Source organism: Bubalus kerabau, chromosome 13 (assembly GCF_029407905.1).
Source record: "Bubalus kerabau isolate K-KA32 ecotype Philippines breed swamp buffalo chromosome 13, PCC_UOA_SB_1v2, whole genome shotgun sequence".
Classification (NCBI taxonomy): Eukaryota; Metazoa; Chordata; class Mammalia; order Artiodactyla; family Bovidae; genus Bubalus; species Bubalus kerabau.
The window spans coordinates 54469683-54484773 of NC_073636.1; the positions used below are offsets into that span (position 1 = coordinate 54469683).

General features: G+C 49.3%; 1 protein-coding gene across 3 annotated transcripts in view; it reads right to left on the reverse strand.

The window, feature by feature from the left end:
- The window catches only part of DNAJC5 (DnaJ heat shock protein family (Hsp40) member C5), a 29205-nt gene extending 16086 nt beyond the window's left edge, over positions 1-13119 (reverse strand). The window contains exon 1 of one of the 3 annotated variants that reach the window (XR_008701588.1): positions 12854-13119. The gene's annotated coding sequence lies outside the window, so the exon portion shown is untranslated. Of the gene's footprint in view, positions 1-4088; positions 4212-12853 lie in introns of those variants that run through there. The other 2 variants (XM_055544443.1, XM_055544444.1) reach the window with 2 other exon arrangements.
- Positions 13120-15091: the final 1972 nt, after the last annotated feature.

The window sequence follows — 15091 nt, forward strand, 5'->3', positions numbered from 1 at the left end:
ATAAGAGACGTGGGCTGGATCCCTGGGTCAGGAAGATCCCCTGAAGGAGGGCATGGCAGCCCACTCCAGTAATCTTGCCTGGAGAATCCCAACAGAGGAATCTGAAAGGCTACAGTCCACAGGGTTGCAAAGAGTCAGACACAAGTGAAGTGACTTAGTCACTTCACACACACACATTTACACACACATGTATCAAGAGAGATTAAAAATAACCCAGCAATACCAAGTGCTGGTGAGGGTGACAGAGGCTAGACTCGAACACTCTGGCAGCACAGGAAATGGGGCAGCCACTCTAGAAGAGAGTTTGCAAGTTTCCTATAAAGATAAAAATAGGCTTTCACATGACCCAGCAATCCCACTCCTAAGCATTAATTTAAGAGAAACGGGAACTGATGTTCACACAGAAAACGTGTACATGAATATTTATAGTAACTAAACCCAGGAACAACACATACATCCCTGTGAAAGGGTAACAAACTGGAAGATGAACACCACGGACATCCCTGAAAAGGAATGCAGCGCCTGCCATACAACGAGGAGCGTTCTCGGTGACACTGTACTCTCTGCGATGCCACCAACATGATGGTCTCGAAAAGACAAGGCTACATCTACAGAGAGAACAATGGACGCCGGGGAGGCTACAGATGAGTATGGTCCACACCCTGAGTAGAGTGATGGTCACAAAAATTTCTATGGATCAAAACTCCCTCGTGGCTCAGTGATTAAGGGTCCACCTGCCACTGCAGGAGACACGGGTTTGATCCCTGATCTGGGAAGATCCCACATGGCATGGAGCAACTGGGTCTGTGCACCATGACCGGAGAAGCCACCGCAATTAGAAGCCTGCACACTGCAGCTACAGAACAGCCCTGATCACCACAACGAGAGAAAGCCTGTGCAACAACAAGGACCCCGCACAACCAAAAATAAATAAACCATCAAAAATAAAGTAAAACTCAAGACAACCGTACATCAAGAAAAGGTCCATTTTACTGTGTGTTTATTTTAAAAAATTTAAAAAAAAAATCTGGACTTGTGTTTCTTATTTGGTTTGCAACTTATTCCTCTAGCTGGTCATTTTTGTTGTAGTTCACAAAAGTATCAGCCTGTAACACACTGGAAATTACAAAAAATATAATCTGGTCCTTCACCAAAAACAGGTAAGGAAGAACTATTGTAGGATGTGTACCTACAAGTGGGACTTTAGAGTCTGAGAGAAGGGCCGACCACACCCCACAACGGTGGGCACTCCAGGGTTCCCAATTCCCACCCCTCTCTTTTTATTTATCATGAATTCAAGTTTACACATTTATCAATTGTGGTAAAAGCTGTTAAGACTGACCACCTTACCCATTCCTACACGAACCACTCAGTAATGTTATCTATTTGCCCATTACCCTGTAGCACATCTCTCACTCTTTATTTTTCGGCCAAGGCATGCAGGATCGTGGCTCCCCGACCAAGGACCAAAACCTCACCCCCGGCAGGGAAGGTGTGGAGCCCTAACCAGAGGACCACCAGGAAATGCCCTCTTAATCTTTATGTAACTGAATATATCAAATCTTTGTAAATGTATCAATCTATTTTCCCCCATTTTTGTTCAATAAATCCTTCTCTATCCCCTAATCCACAGTGACTTCTCCCACACTGCACTCTAAAGCTCTGTTGCCTTGTCCACAGGTAACCTCTCCACCTGGAGTTAACCTGGGCGAGCGTGAGAGACAGACCAGCTCCGCTCATCCAAGTGATGCCAGCCAGTCCCAGAAGCCCTGAAGAGCGGCCCGTCTCTCCCTGGGCCCAGCAGGTGCACTAGCATTTCGCTCTGAGAGGTCTTGGGAGGAGGAGTGGGGAGGCTCTCTATTAGGTTTCATTCCAAGGATACTGTATTCAAAAACCTTCAAAATTACCTAAGGTAGTCTCAAAAATTCCTACAAGAGCTACAAACTCTTTGTTACTTCTACACATACCATTACATAATAATTAAAACAATCATGTTTTAACACAAGCCATCTACTATGAAAACAAGGTAGATTTAAAAGCCTTGATAATATCTTTCCTGGTGGCTCTAAAAAATTGTCTTTAAAAAAGAGCAGGGCCAGGCTTCCCTGGTAGCTCAGTGGTAAAGAATCCACTATCAATGCAGGAGACACAGGTTGGATTCCTGATCTGGGAAAAGCCCACATACTTCGGAGCAACTAAGCCTGTGCACCACAACTACTGAAGCCCTAGAGCCTGTGCTCCACAACAAGAAAAGCCACTACAGCAAGAAGTCCATGCATGAGAGTAGCCTTCACTAGCTATAACCAGCGAAAAGCCTGCACAGCAACAAAGACCCAGCACAGCCAAAAATTTAAAAAAAAAAGCCCTGAGCAGGTAATCCCCAGAGTAACACCTCCCGGTGTGCAGACAGGCGTGCTCTGTGATCCTCCAGGGGCAAGCAGTGGGGCAAGGCCATAGGGGAGGCAGTAGGGCAAGGCCATAGCGGGCCACTCACTGTCTCTGCTCCCCTGAGATGCAGTTTCTAGGGCTGCCGTGGGCACTGCAGCCTCCCCACCTCTGGTCATCCCAGAAGTGTGGCTGGACAGGCAGCCTGGAAAGCCACTGTGTTGCCAGGGGCAGGAGGACGGAGTGCCCAGAGGCAAGTTCCAGGCCACAAAAATAACACATCATATCATGGGCAGTCTGAACACAGAGGAGCTAAGAAACAGGCTAATAGTGTAAGAATGGCTGTTAGGAATCTGGGGAGAGAGAGGCACTACTCTGGGAGGAAACCTCATCAGGGTAGGGATCAGGCTCTGTTTAAACAATGTTTCCACAAGTGGGAATAACTTATGGATTTTCAACAGTAAACTTACAGACCAACGTAAACATATGCCTTGACAGCATAAAGGTAAAAGGACAAAGAAAAGTCAGAGGGAGGAGGAGGGAATAGAGGCCAATGCCCTTCAGGTTGTAAGATGACAGTGCAGGACAGTCTGTCACACAGGGACAGGAGCACACTACACTGGGCAGGACAAGGACGCTGCAGCTTCAGTCAGGACAGCAGGAGCAAGGGCCTGTCAGGTGACGACAGGGACCACCAGCCAGCACTTCAGGGACAGCTGCTTTGGTGCGCACCCCCCGCCCCCCCCAGGGCCCGACCCTCAGAAAAAAAACTTCACTGAAAACAAAAATACTAAAGATGAGACACAACTGGTGTCCCAAAGACAGCTGACCCCTCTTCTTTGAAGGGATCTTCCTTTACAATCCATGATGAACCTGGAAAAAAGGACCTGGGACACCTCCTCAGGCAGGGGAGGGCCAGCTTTCCCCAGAGCAGGGACAGATACACAGGAACACCCATGGTCTGCACGTGTAACCCTGAGCTCATCATCTATTCCAGCAGGAAAACGTTAGTACACTGCAGAGCAGGAGAAATGGCCACTGATGACCACAGGTGCATCTGAAGAAATGCACCTGATTATAAGCAGAATCAGCCAACATGGGAGATGTGGAAGGGATGCTGCCGAGTATCATGGTCATCTGCTACCTTTGCTCCTAACTTAAAATGAATGTCAAATGTACAGAATTTCTACATTGGCTAGGAAAACAGAGCAACTTCTAAAGATGACACCTTTCTTCCTTAATTCTAAGAATAATAAAAAGCGACAGTGATGTGAGCCTTAGAATAGAGAGAGACAATTAAGTGAGTAAAACAGGTTCCTCTTTAAGAAGGACTCACTGCCATCATCAGTGTCCAAGGGAGGACCAACCCATGAGAGAGCAGCAGCTAAGCCACGCTTGCTCACTGAGTGCGTGTGCTCCTGTACTGAAGACAGTGGACATCTGCCCCACAGAGGGAGCAACAGGCTGACCGGCACGGGCTCAGCAACACCCCCGGGGGAAACGGAAAGGCCCCAGCAGGGTCACATTCAAAGCCTTTCTGAGGAATAAACCGAGTGCTGCCTCAGTCCTGGCAGAGTGGTCAGTGTGTCTGTGGAATTAATTTTATTGGTTGTGACTTATGTCCAGAAACCAAATGATTTTCTTTCATAACCTAATGCTTTCAGTCAGAAGGAAAAAGTCAGAAGTTGATCAAAGTAACTTACATGTTTGAATACAAGGAGAGTCGAACATTCTCAAAAGCCTATGACTCCAAGAGGAGGCTGTCGACGGCCCAGCGTGGATGGCAGTGCCTCACTTCCACCCTGGCCCTCCTGGTCAGCGTCCCTGAGGCGCAAACAGCAGGGCGACACTGCCTCAGTGTAAAGGGGCCTAAAGCGAGCTAGAACCCTCACACCCAGAGCATGACCGACAGACACAGAGACATACCCGCCATCTCAGCACTGGAGCTAACAGGTGCTCACCTATGCGCAAGGCTGCAGCAAGAGATTCTGGGCGGACCATGCTATGACCAAACATTTCCAGAAAACCTTAACGTATTCCCAAAGCTGAATATGAAACTAGACAGTGGAAGGCAAAAGTGTTTCTTATAAAAGCAATGGGCAGCGGAGCTTTCTGGGTACTGGTGTTCTACACTCAGAACGCCGACAATCTCAGAGGGCTGAAGTCACAGGCCCCTTCCACCCAGGGAGCCATCCGCTGCCCCTGGCTTTCAGTGGACAGGCTGTGCGTCAGCAGGCAGACTGGAGAAGAGGAGGGACGTGTTCTATGACAGAAAAGGCAGACAGGCTCAGGGACAAGGCCACTCTCGTGAATGACCACCAGGAAGAATCCTCACAACATTCAAATCCTCAACTATGAACATCACATGAAAATGCCTGTGACCGAAATCAGTCACTCAGAAGTGTGCAGGCTGAGAGACCTACTTATGGCTTCAAGAGAGCCCGGGCGCTGAGCAGTGCAGGATATGACACTGACAACCCAATGACCCATCACCCTGGGGGCAGCGCCACCCCTAGCAAGTGGACTGGACTCTCCAACTCCAGAATGAATGGAAGCTTAAGACACACACAGTGGGTGAAAGTCCATAAAACGTGGCAGATGCAGCCACGATGCCTTCTGTGTCTCACCAGCCAGGGCCGCCCCCTGGGGCTGGCCAGCCCAGGGTTCCCACTGTGGGCTGACTGTCTCTGATGAAGCAGTGGGCCAGCTTCCTGAAGCCAGAACCAAAACCAACCATTCTGTCAAATCCAGCACGAAACCAAGTATGAGCTGCACCAACCACCCGGTGACAAGCCATCTGTAAAGAGATGTCTGATGTCAGAGGTGAGCGTCAAGACACACACATCTGCTGTTGCAGTTATACTGGTGACAGGCCTCGTGATTATCACAGAAATTTCACCAACACAGCAGTTACAGCCTAGGCATGCTCACCATGTACAGGCATTTGGGGCACACGTGCTCTAGACCAAGAGGTCTGTGGGGCAGGTACCTAGTCCAGGAGGGGTGGGAGGGCAGCTCTCAGGTCACTTGCCTGGGCTGAAGCCCGGTTCTGCCACTTATGGGCTCAGGGACCCGAGCAGTTACTCAACACCTGCACCTCCTTTTCATCCAGTAGGGCTGGAGCTGGCCTGGCATGGAGTGTCTGGGAGCAGGCTCCTGCAAATTGAGGAAAGCAATGCTGGGTACATGATAAACATGAGCGATTACTACTTTGGCCTCCAATTTACAGATGAGAAGACTACACAGACAGACAAAGTTCATAATGGTGAATTAAAGTTGGGAAGGTTATATTCAAACTCTCAACTTGAACACTATTGTTGCATACATTTTTTTGTTGTTGCTACATATATTTTTGATATAAAATCCAAAGTTCACTAATTTGCCTTCTTGTCATCTGCCTTTTAAAAATATAAGAAAACACCTGCCTTCAAGGCTTTAGGGGGCTAGCATGTGACCAGGTAAGGCTGTATCGAGCTGCTGCTCACTGAAACACACTCTACCCCTGTGATCACCACAAAGAGGCATGCTGTTCATCAGCTGGATGGTCATTCTGGGGTAGGGACAGGACAAAGACCGCTGCCCACTCCAGAGAGCAGCACAGGGGTCTGATGAAATGACAGGTTTACCTCATGACAGTGCAATACTGTGAGCAGTTTAAGGAATGCTACAAGTAAAAGGCAGATCATAAGAACTTCACTGGTAGTCAAGTGGTTAAGACTCTGTGCTCCCAATGCAGGGGGCAAGGGTTTGACCCCTGGTCAGGGAACTAAGATCCCACAGGCTGCACAGTCCAGCCTTGAAAAAAAAAAAAGGAAAAAGGTAGATCACAGATGCTTATGAAGGTTTGCATAGCACCCCCAGAGGCCAGTAGGTCCAAGAGTGCCCCTAACACCTTTGTGCACTGCAATCAGCCAGCCTGAGTGAGGATGAGATGGCTGGACAGCTGGCCTACTCGGCCGCCAGGACAGCCCCCTCAGTTATCCTCAGTCATGGATCAATTTTTAATAAAAGAAAGGGCAGGGGCAGATGAAACAAGTGTGGGCGTCACACTGGTACACACACCAGGGAGTAGGATGCTGCTGGTAACAGTCAGCTAGAATCACCCAACCAGGTAGAATGATGCAAGAGAAAATGGCACCAACAGAAACAGCATTTTAAGAAGGAAATCCCGTGCTGTCATGGCAAGCTGGGTGACAACAGTGACTGTGCTTAACCCCCAATACCAAGCTCGTCACTGTGCCTCCTTATCTATACAATTGGATAACAGCTACCCATGCAAGCTGTCCAAAGGATTAAGGCGGATGCACAGTAAGGAGCCTGGCTGCCTCTCAAGCGGATCGCTTCAGAGGGCTTGCAGCTGGGGGGGTGGGGTGGGGGGGAAGCCTCCTCCACATGAACTGTAGAGGAGAACAAACTGCTTCACACTGAAGACAACTACAACTAGACAGTTAAAAAACACTTCAAAGATAATCTTTAAAGTACAGACATTCTAGTTTCATCTTAAAATGAAACTGAGTCATTAAACTGCACTAAAAATTTTAACTTTACATGTGATGAGCCTTGTGATTCAAAAGTAAATACAGTCCAGTAAATGGCTTCCCTGGTGGGTTGGTGGTAAAGACTCTGCCTGCCAATGTAGGAGACACGGGTTCGATCCCTGGTCCAGGAAGATCCCACAAGACTTGGAGCAACTAAGCCCGTGTGCCATAGCTACCAAATCCTGTGCTCCTAGAGCCCATGCTCTGCAACAAGAGAAGCCACTGCAATGAGAAGCCCGTGCACTGCAACTAGAGAGTGTCTCCCGCTCACCACAACTAGAGAAAAGCCTGTGCAGCAACAAATATCCAGCAGAGCCCAAAATAAATAAATAAATAATTTGAAAAAAAAAAAAAAACAGCCCAGTAAACATTGTTATCTGGAATACAATTTCTTTTTTCAGTTAAAAACAAAACAAGAAAACAGATGCGTCCTGGTTTCAGGCATCAGAAAAAGTCTATCACGAAACCTATCACTCTTTTCTATTTAAAAATCTTAATTTAAAGGACACAGCAAAATTTATTACAACTGGTCAAAAAGACCCTCACATTTTACTATCAAACCCTAGATCAGTACCTAAGTGAGCAGCAAAATGTAAAATATTAAAAGTGTTAAAATCCTTTGTACCTGCCAGAGGGTATACAAATCTGGTAATATGTGGCAAAAACAATAAAGTTTGTATTCTCTGACCCAGAATTTTCCATTTTTCTTAGAGATACCCTCTCATGATGAAAGACACTACTTAATAAAGAAAAATTCAATGGGACCGCCTAGCTAAAAATCAAACATTTGCTATGCTGCTAATCCCTTCCAATAATAGAAGGGAAACTAAAAGCCAAGCAGGTGGCACTCGCTCCCTGCGCAGAGCCCAGTCTAGCTGAGTTGAGGCTGTGTCAGGGGCCCAAGATCTTGGCCCCCAGCCCTCAATTCATTACCTCTGAGGCACCATAGGCCAGGACAGGACAGGTGAGTTCAGTCTAGCACATTTCCACTCCACCCGCCCAGAGAACAGAGGCACAGGGCCCTAGGGAGAGCTCTCTAAGAAATAAGCTGGTCATCCCAGAGATAGCCAGGGCGGGGAACAGCCCATAGGGGTAGCAAGTCAGCATTCCAATCCTCTGACTCTCAGGACTGCAACTTTGTAACCAACTGGCATAGCTCAGTCCTGTGGGACTCTTTGAGACCTAGTAGACTGTAGCCTACCAGGCTCTTCCCTCCATGGGATTCTCCAGGCAAGAATACTGGAGTGGGTTGCCATTTCCTTCTCCAACAGAATTCCTTAGAACACAGCAGTGGAGACTGTGCATTCCACTTTGTAAACCACCATGTTTTCCAGTGCTCTGTGTTCAGTCTAGAAAAATTAAAAGGACAATAAAATTGTAACTAACTCATAATGAATAAGGCTTATTTATACTCATACAGTCAAGGAATATTCACTGATCACTCATAAGGTATCACCCAATTTAAAAATATTACTTGGGTAGCTGGGTTTAATGTGTCATGAATAAAGGACTATGGTTTCTGTCACAGAACCAAGTTTTAAAAACCAGTCACATGGACACACCTACAAAGGTGAAAGATTAGTGAGTAAAGTGGAGCTCTGAAGTACATAGACAACCCCTGAAAAGGAAACATGAGGGCATTTTCGTGACATCCACTGAATGCATGGTCTCACCAATGTGAATTACCAATATGTCTGCAAAGCTCTTGGAATTGCAAACAATTCTTACCTAATAAAGACAAAATCTATTAAATGTCTGCCAGTGCCAAGAACTAAGGCAGAACGTATTATTTCACCAATATAACATCCTCAAACAAAATTGATGCAAAGGTGACAAAAGACAAAATTGAAACTAAAGGCTGTTTTGGTAATTGAATCCTTAAATCTTCTGGGTTGAATTTCGACTGACCAGTAACAGACCGCTATTAATCCTATTCAGGTGATGTCACTATCTGAGCGTGGCCCTGCCGTCAGGACAGGAGGCCTAGCAGTTCCCTCTTTTCTTTTTTGGCCACCCCTTTTGACATACAGGATCTTAGTTCTCCGACCAGGGATGGAACCCATGCCCTCTGCACTGGAAGCGTGGAGTCTTAACCACAGACTGCCAAGGAGGTCCCAACAGTTCCTTCATTCCCTCTCTTAAATAAGGGGTAGCATCTTGATAAAATATGGATATTCTCATTTTTTAGCATCTTTGTCACTTGTATTTAGGAAGCAGTTGAGGACACAGCTTCCTACTTATATCTCCTGTACTCCCCAACAGGCAGTAAGGGCAGGTTCCACAACCCTCATCTCAGTGGTCAAGCACTTGAGCCTGAGTCTTGTCCTCTTTCAGGAAGGAAATTCAAGCACAGGCCCTGCCAACACAGATAGGGAAGGACTGTGACGGAGCAAGAGGCAGTCTGCAGTTCAATAATGCTCCACTCTGCCCAGCCAACAAGAACATAAAAGGGAGCTCCATTGGGAAGCACTGCATTCTTAACTGCTGTGTGGGGAGCACCGGGAGACCCACAAGGGCGCCATCAAGAGCTAAGAGTCTCCTCCACACTGCCTGTGCAAGAGCTGGTTGTCATGTGCCACACCTGTCCCCTGAAGACACAGGAATTTGTCTCCTTCCTGGAAAACTGGTTGACCTCATTGGCTGAGATATGGTTCACCTACAGCACTCTATACTCCAAACCTTGTACAAAGTACTTTTAAAAGGAGTTAGGGAATTTTTTTCAAGGGTGATTATATCTGTGTCTATCACGATCATTTGCAGACTTCCCTAGGGGTCTAGTGGTTGCGACTCTGCTGTAGGGAATGTGGGTTCAGTACCTGTTCGGGTAACTAAGATCCCATGTACCCTGTGGTGTGCCCCCCCCAAAAAAATCATTTGTAAAATCAATTACACCCCAATAAACTTTTTGAACAAATCATGCTCATTTTAGTCCCTGAATTTAGAAGCAAACTCTCACCTTGTATAAAACTCCACTTTGTTCCGTTAACCCCCGCACAGCTGCTGTACAGCATTTTAGTCATTCATTCGACACCCACTGAGCATCGACTACAGCCCATGACCAAGGCAAGCACGTCATGCCTAGGCTCTGAGATGCGCCATCAGCAGCTTGCCAGGGATTCTGCCTGGTGGTGGCAGTGGCAGGGAAGTTAGCACAGGAACTAGCACAGAGGCCGGACTCTAAGTACAGGACTGAGACGGAACAAAACACTAGTCCTTAGGGTAGCTCAGCCTGGAGCACACAGCACCCACCCTCTGAGAGCAAGGGGGCTCAAGAACACAAAGGGCCAAGAGACGCGTGGTATCTGTGTTACCGGTACCACGGTAACACAGTGAATGAAAACCAAGAACATAAACTCACTGAGTGAAGGTTCTGGAAATGACTTGAGTCCTTCCATCACATAGGAGGATTCAGAGCACACCTGAGGGACAGCTCATTTTCATGTGGTTTTAATGGGTTACTCCACCTCACTCATTTTATCAACAAATGTCACTGAGTATCTGAGGCTAATGTGTGGGATTTACTTTTTGGGAAGTTAACTGAAGACAAGAGCTGACAAAAACCTTTTTATTTTGGACTAACTATAGACTAAAAGTTGCATAAAGGTTTACAAGGAGGTCCAAAGACCTTTCTGACCTACCGCTAACTGGTTATGCTTTCCCAAAGGGGAGGTAACTTGCCAGACCTCCCTCAGCAGCCAGCACCTCAAGGACTCCACACTCACCACAGTGACTTCCTAGAGACGCGGGCTGCTGCTAAGCTCGTCACCTCCACTTTCTCTGTCAGTATTTCCCAGGCATGCAGCACGTGCCAGCCCCTGTTCTCTGCACAAACAGGCTCCCTGTGGACTTTACCTCACAGTGAAAGATTAAGTTATAATAAATATATTAAGTAGGACATTAGAAGAATGAAGTGCAGTGGGAAAACTAAGCAGGGAAGGAAAACAGGGAACAGGAGGTGGTGAGTTGCTTTTGAACTGTGGTGCTGGAGAAGACTCTTGAAGAGTCCCTTGGACTGCAAGGAGATCAAACCACTCAATCCTATAGGAAATCAGTCCTGAATATTCATTGGAAAGACTAATGCTGAAGCTCCGATACTTTGGCCACCTGATGCAAAGAACTGACTCAGTGGAAAAGACCCTGATGCTGAGAAAGACTGAAGGCAGGAGGAGAAGGGGACAACAGAGAATGATGGTTGGATGGCATCACCGACTTGATGGACATGAGTTTGAGCAAGCTCCGGGAGTTGGTGATGGACAGAGAGGCCTGGTGTGCTGCAGTTCACCAGGATGCAAAGAGTTGGACATGACTGAGCAACTGAAGTGAACTGAGTTGAAACAGCAGGCAGGCAGTTGGGGAAGGGCTGCCTGCCCTGAGGCTAAAGGTAACGATGCCAGTGATCTAGGCAGAGCCAGGAAGGAGCAAGGAAGTCTGTTAAGAAACAGGCTGAGAAGCCACTGTGGCAGGAGTCAGAATGAGACAGGGGCCAGAGGGAGGAGACCGGCTACAGAGGCTGGGAGTGGACTGACAGGCATCTCTGCCCACAAGGGTCCCCATCCCAGGCCACAGTGGTTCCACAGCTGAGGCCCCCTCAGCAAAGCTGAGTCTCCTCCATGCGCCTCCCAAGTGTCTGCTCATCAGCTAACCCCCTGGATGCTCTGCCTTCACCACGTTTAAGAGGTCCAGGCAATGGGCTCCAGCAGCATGTGTGCCCCTCACAGCCCCGTGCTGCTGGAAGTAACAGCCACCCAGCCCCTGGCTTGGCCACATGCCATCGGAAGTCCCATCCGAGGCAACCCAAGTTCTGCAACCTTGACACAGGTGGAAGGAGAACTGTGCAGCTCTCAGGCAGGAAGTTTTTCAAAGCCTGTGAGTCCTGCCTCATAATTTCATCCCTCAAAGTTTGACAGGTGCCTTGATCCTGAAACTCAGCACCACGTTTAACAAGACAGAAGCAAATGAACATAAAATCTCAAGAGCTTTGGCTGAAGTTCCGCCTTGAGGCAACCAGATTACAGATGGGGCAGTAACCTAACTAACTGTTAGGTTAGCAGATAGTTTTTAAACAGACAACTAGTAAGGACAAAGGTATCCAGCAGAGCCACCTCTCAAGTTATGACCCCTATTAAGCCTAAACCTGGAAACCAAAAAAAACCCGGAAACTTTCGCTTCCTTTCCCTGCATAGCACAACCGAGCAAATAATGAGAACTCGTCTCTCAGGCACAAGAAAAGGCGAATCCTTAATCCAGCCCCTCAACGCAAACAAGTTCGAACCCGCAAGGATGAGATCCTGACCCTCTCTTGTATGACTGCAACACAGGCACCACTTCAAATGATGTCCCGCCGAGGCAGAAAAAGCGTTTTTTTCTTACAAACTGGATGATTTTCACCCGCGAGATTAATTTACACAGCGTCAAGGAATCAAGCTCAATTCCGTGAGCTATAAACATAATGACCCAGACATAGGTTACGTGGCTCCAGGACCGGTGGCGCTCCCCCTCTCGCCCGCAGGACAGGAAAGACCCTCCCTGAGGCGGGGACGCCCTGCACAGACCCCAGTCCCGGAGCGCGAGCTGCCCCGGGGGGAGGGCCCGGCGGCCGCATGTCAGGTCTTTGGCCGCCCCCAGTGAGGGCCCGGCGGCCCGACCGCGGCGCACGGCCTAGGCCTTCCCGCCGCTTCTGAGGCCGTACCGCCGACCCCGGCCCGCCCCGAGGGCTAGAAAGGGGAAGAGGGGGTCGCCGCCATTTCCGGCTGCGGGCGCGCGGCCCGACGCCCTGCGCCGCGCCACCCCGCACCCCCTCACCCGGCCCCGCGTCACCCTCACCTCGCGCCCCGCCCCCGCTCGCCTATCCCGTCCCCGTCACCCAGACCCCCGCCCGCCTGCCCGGCTGCCCGGCCTGACGCGAGGCCGCCGGCCCGCCGCGAGCTCACCTGTCCGCACGCCCGCCCGCCCGCCGACTCCGCGGCTCCGCTCTTCCCTGCGCGGCGCTCCTGGGTAGCCGGCCGACGCGCTCTTCAGCCGGGGCTGCGCTTCGGGACCCGGCGGCGGCGACGGCGGCGGGGGTAGCGGCAGAGGGCGCGGGAGCAGCACCGGCAGAAGCGGCGGGGGCGCGCACGCTCACGCACGCACCCGCACCGGCGCGCGCGCTCCCGGGAGGACGTGGGCGCCGGCGGATAGGAGCCGCGGGCTGGGCAGGCAGCGCGTGCGCCCAGAGCGCTGGACGGAGGCTCCGCCCATGGGGCGGAGCCCCGAGTGACAGGAGTGGATCGAGGCTCCCGAGCGCACAGCGGACAGCCCATGGGCGGGGCCCCAGGACCTATGGGCGGAGCTCGTTAGCCGAGTCGGAAGTTTCCACAGCCCCGCAGGGGCGGGGCCGAGCGGCGGGGGTGGGGCCTGCTCGCCGGAGCTTCAGGTGCTGTCCCGTGCGCCCGCAGGTACTGAGGCCAGATTCGCCAAAACAGGACGTGGGGGGACTTGTCCCGCAGTTGAGTTTGCCCCGTGCTTTACGTAAGACTGAGAAATCGTAATTGATCTCGTCAAAGAACTGGAGAGGGAGCTGGTGGGAGATGACCCGGAGGCCGACGGCCGCTGAGCCACTGTTAGGGACTGACGTTTGCTCATCCCTGCGGCGCAGAGATGCGACTTCCTGCCTGCCTGCCCAATCACGGAAGTGCCACCGCCATTGTCCAGCCCCTCCCAGAACCACAGGCAAACAATGACTCAAAAGGGCAGTTGAACCAACTTCCACTCACTCCCCTGCCACCCAAGGTTCGACCACTGCTCATCTCACTGACCCCTTGAGGGACGGGAGACCTGCTCTCTACCCTTCCCTATCGCTATGTCAGAAAGTTCTACCATTTATTGAGTGCCTGCTCTGTACGTGGTACACTGGTATGTGTACCAGTTTCCATCCTAGAAGCCATCCAACAGACTTCTCTGGTCAGTACTCCTCTGTCTCCTCACTCCCACACTTTCCCATTGGCCATTTTCCACTCAGAAGAGTCATATTCTTAACACAGAAATTTTGATATCCAAGGCTCCCTGTGACACATTGTGTGTTAGCTGCTCAGTCGTGTCCGACTTTTGTGACCCCATGAACTGTAGCCCACCAGGCTCCTCTGATGATACATTGAGTAAAATCCAGACTTAGAGCCAACAAGCTCCAGCCTCCTCTACCTCTGTCCTCTTACATCTCTGCCATCTTGCCGGCTTTAAACTGCCCAGTCTGTCCCAGGTTTGGGGCCTGTAAGTGGCAGAGAGCTCAGGAAGTCGCCTGGCAGTTGTTGAATTGTGCAACATCAAACAGGCAGAAAGAAGCAGCCTATGAAAACCGAGAAGCAGAAGGGCCAGATTCATATCTATGTCCTTGAATTCAAGAGGATGAAAGATTCCAAGCAGAATCAAAGGTGCAATGAGAGAATCAAATTGACCCAGTACCAATTTCAGAGTGAAGTTTCTTGGGCACTGAAAGAATGAATGAAGCAATAGACCTGGTACCAATTTCAGAGCAAAGCTGAGTTGGGCACTGCACAAATGAATGAAGCAGGCCTTAGTGAATCTTTCCTTGACCTACTAGTTCTATTTAGGTATATTCTAAGAAAATATTCCCAAATACAGAAAAAAGTATATCACTAAGCTGTTCTTATAATAGTAAAAATGGAAACCTAAAAGACATTCAAATGAAACAATATAATTATAAAATGTATACAAAGTTACTTAATAGCATTGAAAATCCTTTTAAGAGCTCCTGAAAGTAAAATGAGCAAAATGCATATGTTAAAAGTACATTATTACAAGTATGTTTATAAAATAAGTCAACCTGTTTGGAGATAAGAAGACAGGAATACTGTCAACTGTGGACAGTGGCTGCAGTCCAGTACTGCCCTTCACAGGCCCTTTAGTGAGATCAGGTGGGCACCCTTATCCTCACCTTGAGAGGAAACTGGGACTTTATGGAAGCAACTTGCACAGCTGCCCTCCAACGCCAGCCCCACCACTTGCTACAACCCTTCAAGCTCTCAAAGCTCATCTCATGGGTCAATTACTTAGGGGAGCCACCTGAGGGCTAGGTCCATGTCAGGGTCGTCCTTGTCCCCCACAAGGCCTAGCAAACTCTTATCCACAAGACATTTAAATACTAAATAAAATGAAGACCACTTGGAACCCAT